This window comes from Alosa pseudoharengus, unplaced genomic scaffold (assembly GCF_046254945.1).
Source record: "Alosa pseudoharengus isolate Yale_2024_CS ecotype anadromous, Long Island Sound unplaced genomic scaffold, YU_APseudo_1.1 YU_APseudo_1.1_scf_3, whole genome shotgun sequence".
NCBI classification, from domain to species: Eukaryota; Metazoa; Chordata; class Actinopteri; order Clupeiformes; family Clupeidae; genus Alosa; species Alosa pseudoharengus.
The window spans coordinates 9,095,800-9,105,141 of NW_027468718.1; the positions used below are offsets into that span (position 1 = coordinate 9,095,800).

The 9,342-nt window shown below is 40.2% G+C and overlaps 2 long non-coding RNA genes across 2 annotated transcripts in view; both read left to right on the forward strand.

Moving 5' to 3' along the window:
- Positions 1 to 3,442: 3,442 nt before the first annotated feature.
- Positions 3,443 to 5,448, forward strand: LOC143099598 (uncharacterized). The gene is made up of 4 exons (XR_012981687.1): positions 3,443 to 3,593; positions 3,712 to 4,023; positions 4,116 to 4,217; positions 5,230 to 5,448. It is a non-coding gene; the product is annotated as an uncharacterized LOC143099598 (long non-coding RNA).
- Positions 5,449 to 6,310: 862 nt separating this feature from the next.
- The window catches only part of LOC143100148 (uncharacterized), a 20,167-nt gene continuing 17,135 nt past the window's right edge, over positions 6,311 to 9,342 (forward strand). Inside the window, exon 1 of the long non-coding RNA XR_012981852.1 lies at positions 6,311 to 6,573. This is a non-coding gene — a long non-coding RNA (uncharacterized LOC143100148). The remainder of the gene's footprint in view (positions 6,574 to 9,342) is intronic.

Consider the following 9,342-nt stretch of genomic DNA (forward strand, 5'->3'; position numbering starts at 1 on the left):
TTTCTACCAAAAAAGGTTAACTGTGCACTTGTCTCACACTTACTGTAGTGTCACAAGCAGGGGCGGAGTGGCAATCGGGACGATCGGGAGTTTTCCCGGTGGGCCGGCGAGTCTGCGTGATGCGGGCCGGCCCATAGAGTTACTACAGCGGCCCCTGGTCGTCCGCGGCCATAGACTTGGCTAATGCACTAAGAGTTTTCCGCGAAAATCTCCAAGATTCACACTATCAATTGATAAAAGTCCAACCAGTATTTATACCACTTGCTCACTGTCTATATGTCATTCATGGTTACCCTGCACAGTCATCTCTCCCATGCTGATTTTTGTGTAGGCTAGCCTTAGTTTTTTATCTTAATTCATTTTTGTCTGATTTAGGCGTTACAGAACTTTCGTCACAATTTAATTTGTTTGTTTGTACTTAAATTAATGTAAGCCTAAACTAGAATGGAGCAAAGCCTCCTGGGAATGGGGAATGTGTTTCTGGTTTATCCAATGAACCGATTGCAGGTCAAGTCTATTTACAGAAATGTAGGGGGATAACTCTATACAAATGTATCACTTAGAAAGTGGGCCAGACGATTAAGTCCACATGAAGTCAGACAGACGTGACACACATAGAGACACAAACTCTCTCACATCTCTCTAGCTCTCTCACACACACAAACACACACACTCTCTCTCACACACACACACACGCGCACACACACACACACAGAGAGAGAGAAATACATCATGAAGAAAACTGTTACTACATGATTTATTATTATTATTTGTATTATTATTATTGTTATTATTATTATCACTAAGCATTAGCCATATTTGTAATAATATGTATTTTAAATAAGAACAATAACAGTAGTAGTAAGTAAGTTTAATTACTATTTACAGTGTTTCCTGTCTGTTGCAGCACTGGAACTTGAGGTTTTTTGTAGAGCAAGGGGAGGGGGATGAGGGGGCCTGCTGGTGGGTTTGCTGAGCTCTTGTGGTCCAGTGGCTCAGATGCAAAGCTGATTTTCACTAACAGAGAAACACAAGCATGTCCTATCAAGCCTGTGGGTTGTACCAAGATGTTTGAATCCAATGTGATTTGACATGTCATTATGCAGGTTTTTTAGCTTAATTTACCTTCATTTACCAGCTTCAGAGTCATTGGAATGGTTATATGACTTTTTTCAGGTTGAATGGTGGCCGTCTCGCTTCCCCCTAGCGCCTGTGAGCGGAAAAACCACCCTTGCAACTGCGGGCCGGTGGGCCGACGGCCTCAGTGTCAGGAAGTATAACGAGTGTAACGAATTGCTTTACTGCATTTAAATACACATACACGCCAGGCACCGGTTAGAAAAAAGGTAGCGATGGAGTTTCTCAGACATTCGTCATGACAGAGCAAGCGAAAAATAAGCAAAAACCGAAAAAAAAAACAGCCAATACTGCATAGTTTACCTTTAAAACTTACAATTACCTTGGTGGACACTATGATGTCATGAAAAAAAATACATTTAACAACACAAGGCCATAAGACTCATCTCTGCTTTCTGTGGCCTTAAAGTTGTCCACCCTTTTAGGTTGCTGCCATGCAGTACTAACCATTTTCTCACAGACCCTCAACTTCTTAACATGTTTACACTTCAGCCAACTTCCCTTTTCATTCTCTCTCAGTTTCCAGTCCCAGTCAGTGCCCACACCAGGCCACTGAGCCTGAGCGTTATAATGTGGGGTCAGATGTGAGTTTGGGGCTGTTATAATGTGGGGTCAGATGTGAGGGCTGTTATAATGTGGGGTCAGATGTGAGGGCTGTTATAATGTGGGGTCAGATGTGAGGACTGTTATAATGTGGGGTCAGATGTGAGTTTGGGGCTGTTATAATGTGGGGTCAGATGTGAGTTTGGGGCTGTTGTCTTGTGGGATCACAGTGGCGGTGCAACAACAGCGGTGCTCGGGGAGCAGTGAGGGGTTAGGTGCCTTGCTCAAGGGCACTTCAACCGTGCCTACTGGTTGGGGGTTTGAACCGGCACCCTCCGGTTACAAGTCCGAAGCGCTAACCAGTAGGCCACGGCTGCCCCAAAATAGTACAAACTATATACTGACAGTGAATGCTGATAAGGATATGTCCATTGACATTTGTGAAATTTTGACAGCTGATCTGGCCATGACATTGTTGCCATGGTGAGGAGTCACAATGCAGTCCTAATAGCTCTTATTTGTATGACACCCAATACGCAGAGCAAACCGTTAATACCGACCTGCAAACCTAATGCTAATTAAATGAACTGCAAGTACTGAATGCAAGCACTGTTTCGGTCAGTGCACATTAATTTGTTCAAAGTGACACTGTGGCTGCAGATTCGTACCCACAGTCTAGGTTTTTTTGAATTTTTGTGTTTTGTGTGTTTCGCAGCTTTCAATTACCGGTATGAATTGCCCAGTAAATGTAAAACTACATGAGATACTTTGATTCCAAGGACATTTGTCTCAGGTGTATGACATACAGTATGTCTGTCTTCTCTTTGATACGATATGATACGAGTCTCAAAACTTCTCTGTCAGCTGTTGTAACAATGTACATGGACACAGCGGTTTCAACAAGCTCAGGACAACAACAAAGTCAGCTCTTTCCATAGCCTACAAATCTAGACGCACCCTAGCGGCGGCAAATTAATTTGCTCAGCCTGTACGTCTAGTAGCAAACCATAGGGATTTCTATTGGCTGACGCCGTGGACGTCATCCAATCACAGCGCTCTATTTTGTTAGTCTTAATGCGGGCTTAACAGTATGACGACAGTCCTGTGATGGTGAACAACAAGGAAGGTGGCTATGGCGAACGAAGAGTGGTTGTTTGAATCGGCGTTGGCGTCAACTTTGGAGGAGTTGGACTTGTGCTTTTCTTTGAAAGTTGAGCAACACAATGCACTTAAGTCATTCCTTTCGACAAAGGATGTACAAGTATTTGCCGTTTTGCCGACCGGATACGGATATGGTCGTAGCGCTGGCCTATTGCATGCCTAGGCAGTTTGAAAGACAATTCTCTGCCCGCCCCTTGGATTAAGCGAGGTGAATGGGTCGATTCCAGACTATACATTTCAATGATATAGGATGGCCCGCCAGGCTACTCTTTCCATGCTTCTCCAGTCAGCAGTTTTCCATGTGTTTTACAGCTCATCATAAGTCTTAATTCATTTACAGGCAAGTGTTGCTCGTGCCAATATGGCGGCCGCGTTGACATATTCCTTCTAATAGAACTCAACGGACAATACGGCATCTATGTATATCTATGGAATCCCCACTCATGACATCACAGAAAGCCAGTATTTACATTATGACCCATGGTAAACAATTTGTGGTTTATCATGTAGTCATCTCTGTCTGGCCCCAGATATCTAAAAAGTGGACTTTTCAGTATAACTTCTCTCATGCGCAGGCAACCACCACTTCCGCTCGCTGTCACTGAGTGCAGTTCCTCAGAGACCTGTGTAGTTGGACTGGTTGACTTCACAGGCGGCCATTCTCACACACAGCGTTGGACGTATCGGTATGGCAAGGGTATCTACTGGGCTTCTTGGTGTGGGATTCTGCTTAGCTTTGCTGAGCTGCAGAGGTAAAACCATCATGCTTTAATGATGGTACTTTAATCTGGTCTCTTAGCATCATACTGGCATAATATAACACAACTTTAACCTGTTAATCACCATGAACTTTTCTGTCTTCTGTTTTAGGTACAGATAGAATTATGGCAATACACCTCATAGAACCTCAAGGAAAAAATATTTCTCTTCTCTGTAATACATCTGGTAACCTAAATAATATCAGATGGAAAAAGGAGGAAACCCTAATTTTTGCATATAGTCCACAAATACCGGAAACAAAAACAAACTTCACCTCAGACAGGATGAGTGTTGATCCTGCCACTCCAACAATGCTACTTATATCACATTTGCAGAAGTCTGATGAGGGAATATACACATGTCATACAACAACTGTGGAAGAACCATTTAAAACACAAACATGGATCCTGACCGTTTATCCAGGTATTTTCTTTCTTATTACATATTGTGCTTTCAACACTTTGGTAAACTGTAGCACATGACCACAACATTCAGTACTTCATTTTACCTAACAGATGACATCAGACCACAGCTACACACCTACTGTACATAATAACTGCTACCTCAGTAGGAATATTCATCATTCTCATCAGCTGTGGAATATTATGTATTTATGGGTGAGTATGTATTTTGTATTTTCCTCGTAGAATGTTGAAAAAGCTTTTGTTCTACATTGCTTCATGATTTTATTGGACTAAAAGTGGTCTTTTGGTGGCAGAGTCTGTTTTTTGCAGTATTTATACTAGTTACACAATGGTCGCAGTCTCTTAATGCATCACTGAGATAAATGACGTCTTGCCTTCACAATCACGGTCGCAAATGGTAAAACTCAGGGATGGACATAAAGTATCATTCTGTAGTGATTTACTAATTGATTCATGTTTTAATATATGTGAATCTATTTCCTTTATCTATTTAAAATCTATTTAAAATCTATTTCATTTTGATGGTATATGTGAAAGACAGATTTAAATCATATTCCCACCAATGTATGTAATATGATACAAAGTATGATTCGGCCAACTTTATGACCAAAAATGATACCTTATATTATGGTAGGACGCTTTTACATGTAGGAAAATTAACTTTTACTAAAAGCATAAACTGTAATGTTTATTGTTTCATTACTGTAATAGTTTTGTGAAGCCAGCAATACATCAAAACATATCACTGAAGACAGCTTTATAGAGGACAAATGTTGTAGTTTATTTAGATTATTATCATGCACATAAAATGTTCTTTATTTTTTATGCATGAGGCTAAATCAAGCTTAAAGGATAAATCCGGCCATTTTTCATATAGATCTCCGTTTCTTGAGGTCACCGAGTACTAACAGTACAAAAAAAAAACAATTGATTGCAGCCAGGCAGCACTACATTCTGGGGGCATGTATGTGAGCCCCTACAGTATGTTCATGCCCCCATAATAACCTTGAGAAATGGAGATCTACTTTAAAACAAAGACAACAATAAATATACATTAAACAGCAGCGCAGAGCTATATTTCAATTATTAGTGTGTTGCAGTTGTTCATTGCAACATTCCAAAAGCAGCAGTATTGAATTGAATTGAAGCAGCAGACAATATCACCTTCTAACAGCATTTCACCCCCTAACATCTTTTGTTACAGCTGTAAATTCTCAAACCTGCACGAAGATATTGGACATGAAGCTGAGCATGCTGAAATGACAGAAGTGTTTTTCACAACCAAGCAACAAGGCCCAATCAGAAGTGGAGCAGCCCTGTTGGAGGAATTAATTACTTTCATTCAGAAACATATGTATTTCTTGTTAAAGTGAAATGCTTTTATCATTCCCTTTATTAAACAGCTTTGTTATGCATTTACTAATTGTTGAATTTATAGTTTTTGTCATTATTAAGACTGCACTGCTCTCACCACTGTTCTCTCATCAGCACTGCTGATATTGTTGCAACATCCAGCAGCCTGGGCTCGGTGAGGTGACTGCTCTCTTTCTGCGCACACATACTGTAAAAATGATGTTCTATGGGGTCAACCTGACTGTGAAAGACTGTATTAATGATTACACAAATACTGTAGATGGTGGTGGTGACGGCAATCACTATAGGAAGTCCAGTTAGACTTGTATGGTGTTTCATTGAAATCGTAATGTTGTGGTGGCAAGTGTAGCGTGACTTTACAATATGAAGATGTGATAATAGTTTGATAATAAGAATCATAATTTATTATTAAAAGATTTTTAGTCATATAACTGCTTAAATCCAGCTTGCTCTAAAACAAATAAAAATTTGCGAATGCTGCAAGATAATGATAGACAACCAGTGTGAATCAAGTTAGACTTATAATGTTTAAAAACTTAGAAACTTAGAATTGAAGTGTGTTTTCTTAATTAAAAGCATAAATTATGTTTGCTAGAATAACCTGTTATATTTTTGCTTAAATTTAGAGAGTGTTTTTCTTAAACATAAAAGAAAGTTTGCTTATAAAACTTAAATTGTTTTGCTCAGACTTAAGGAATATTTACTTGAAACATAAAATGTGTTTGCTTAGATATAAAAAGATTGTGTTAGAATTAAAGTGTATTATGCTAAATGAGATGTGCTTTGAACAAAATGTAAAGACAGAATCTAAGAACATAATGTACCAGCTGTAAGAAACTGTCAGCAAAACAAAAAGCTGACTGGCAACTAAACAAAAACAAAACAAAACAAAAAAACAGAACCAATATTTCATGGTGAGACATAATACCAAACTAGGACATGTTCTGCCTGACCGAGAGGGGTATAAAAAGAGAACGGCCCCTTGTTCAGGGTTCTTGGTTCTTCTTTTTCCTTTTCATATTTTTGGACTGAGCATTTAGCCTTTAGACTGAGACAGTTTTCATTCCTTGTATTCCGTCTAGCGTTTTTTTTGTATTTTTCTGCCTCTCCTGTGTTGCTGAGAACCCCGGAAGCCTTGCAATAGGACCTCCTGCTCCAAAGATTTGACATCCGGGTAAGTAAGGCGTCCGTTTGAGGGCTACTTTCTAAGACACTGTATATGGGCAAAAAACATACTGCACTGACATACACAGGAGTAGCGAACTCAGCCAGGCATTTGGGAAGGAAAGTCCCATGCTCCAGGGCAGACAAAAAACCAAAAAGGCTTTGTTAGCAAATTTATTTGGCGCGACAAATTGTTTGTGAAGCTAAAGTCTAGGACCCGTTGTGGTCTAAATGCACATCACACACCCAAGCGAGGAATACGGAAATCTGCCTGATAAATACAAGTGTATTTATAGATAGAATCTAAATTGTTATAGATCCGTTGTGGTCAATTGAAGTTCTTATATGTTACAAGAACTGTCATTTAAAAAGGAGCTTTAATTTAATTTTGACAAGAATCCCCAGGGTAGTTGATTTTCTCTCAAATCTGGACGGCCAGACGAACGTCCGTAGTGAGTTTCTGACCTCTCTCAGATTTTGAAGACAAACAACATTTGCAAATACAGCTCTGAACTTCTTCCTCTTTTAGTGAAGTTAATCACATTTTGAAGTACAAACCAAGGGAACAGGGAACAGCGACTAAGAGATAGAAAGTGACTCTGAAGTAGTCCACCTTCCTTAGCCCCCAAACCCCAAATTAGGGATTTTGATTCAGATGGGGAGAGCCTCTCCATCAAGTCAATCCTCTTGTACAGCCTAAACCCGTCGAAAAGGGGCCCCCGCACCAGACACACACACTGAAAGATACTTCCTCTTTTACCCTGCGATATTATCACAGTCCGAAGACGAACACCAACAGGAGTAGCGATCTCAACTGTGTTAAAGGGAGCCCCTTTGGACACCAGAGTAGTCACAGAACGCACACCTCCTCTTTTATCCTGTGAAATCCTCACAGTCCGAAGATGAGCGCACCCACACCTACAGGAGTAGCGATCTCTACTGTGTTACGGGAGCCCCGTAGACACCAGAGTGGACACAAAACGCAACACAAGTTTGGATCAACTTTGTAATTCTACTTCGGGTGCGTGATATGATGGATTCGAGGATGTCGAGCAAGAGATCTACAAGGGCTCTTTTATACCAAATGCAATTAGTATGGTTAATAAACTGGGGAGAAAGTAAAGATGGGACTATAGTTGGGCTAGGTACATAGTGAAGCTGCACATCTGCCCAGGTCTGGAAGGAGTGTGTGTGTGTGTGTGTGTTGGGGGGGGGGGGTTATGTTGTATGTACAGTCTATTTTATTGGTGAGACCGAAAACAATTTCCATGCCTGACATGACAATAAATTCTATTCAATTCGATTCAATGAATGAGTTAGATGATTTGAATTTGAATTCAGCCACTGAAAACAAGCTACACGGCTGCAGAGAGATGGAGGACATCCCATCCAGCGTATTGATGTGTCTCTGCAGTCTCTGGCCTTTTCATGCACAATTTGATCACAATGAGATTAAATATATAATACCATAATGTTGTTATTCACTTTTGTTTTTTTTTATCTCATTTCAGCATATAACAGCATACACGTTTTAGTCTCTCTTAATGTGATCTTATCTTGACTAAAAATAAGTCCAATTGCCTGATCACCAGCAGAGGGTGTACAGCACATGAGGAGTCCATGAAGCTACTGATATGCAAGCTGCCCTTCCAGTCTCTGGTTAGAGATCGCTCAGGATTGCATACATAGTTATGTTACTCTGAGAGAGAGCTGATATTACCAGAGATCCATGATTTGGTCCACGGACTGACTTTCCAGTGTCTGATCAGAGAGATCACTAATGACAAGTGCTGTGCTTGTAGAATCTAGATACATGCTGGTGTGGCTCTTTGGGAGGTCATAGTGTTGGCCTTTTCAATGACATGTTTCAGTGTGCCTTCTCCATAGAATAGCCTAGTCTCAACTGTGAATCCATGTTTTGTGTGGTGCTTTTCACCAGTGGCGTGCACAGACATTTTGGGGGGCAGGTGCTCAGGAGGGGGGGGGGGGCACTTTTTAGCGCACGTGGAACACTTAATTATTTAAAAAGAATTACACGCACATGTTGAATGAAATTTGACTTGTGCTGCAATTAGTAAATCAATATACAATTAAGACAATAAAGAGACCAAAATGTGTTAATTTATGTTGCCTAACAAAACCTATACAACAGAAAACGTTCGTCTTAACACATAGATTTGCAATTGCAAACTCTACCGAAATTATTTGTAGCCTATGTGGTCGTCCTCACGTTATCTGTCATTGACTTGGGCTACAGCGTAAAACTTTATCAGGTGACCAGTCGGCTAAAAATGCTTAGTTGTTTGATGCTGTATGAGACATTTTACTGCACAACAAAATGATTACACGTTGGGCTTAGAGGGCAGACTGTACGATTTTACTTGATCTGTAAGACAATAAAGAGACGAAACAGTACGAGAAGGAGTTATAGTGGGCTACTGACTGACTGTTGCATTCATGTAATGTCATTACATGAATGCAGATGGGCATTTTTCACAGGTAATGGGGAACTTCCCGTTTCTTCTGTCACAAATGAATGTGTTAATACATGTTGCCTAACAAAACATAGGCTATACAACAGAAAACGTTCTTCTTAACACATAAATTTGCAAAATCTACCGAAATTATTTGTATGTGGTCATCACGTTATCTGTCATAAATTTGGGCTACAGCGTAAAATTTTATCTAGCTTTATCTAACTGGTTTATCAGGTGACCAGTCGGCAAAAATGCTTGTTTGGTGCTGAATGAGACATTTTACTGCACAACAAAATTATTAC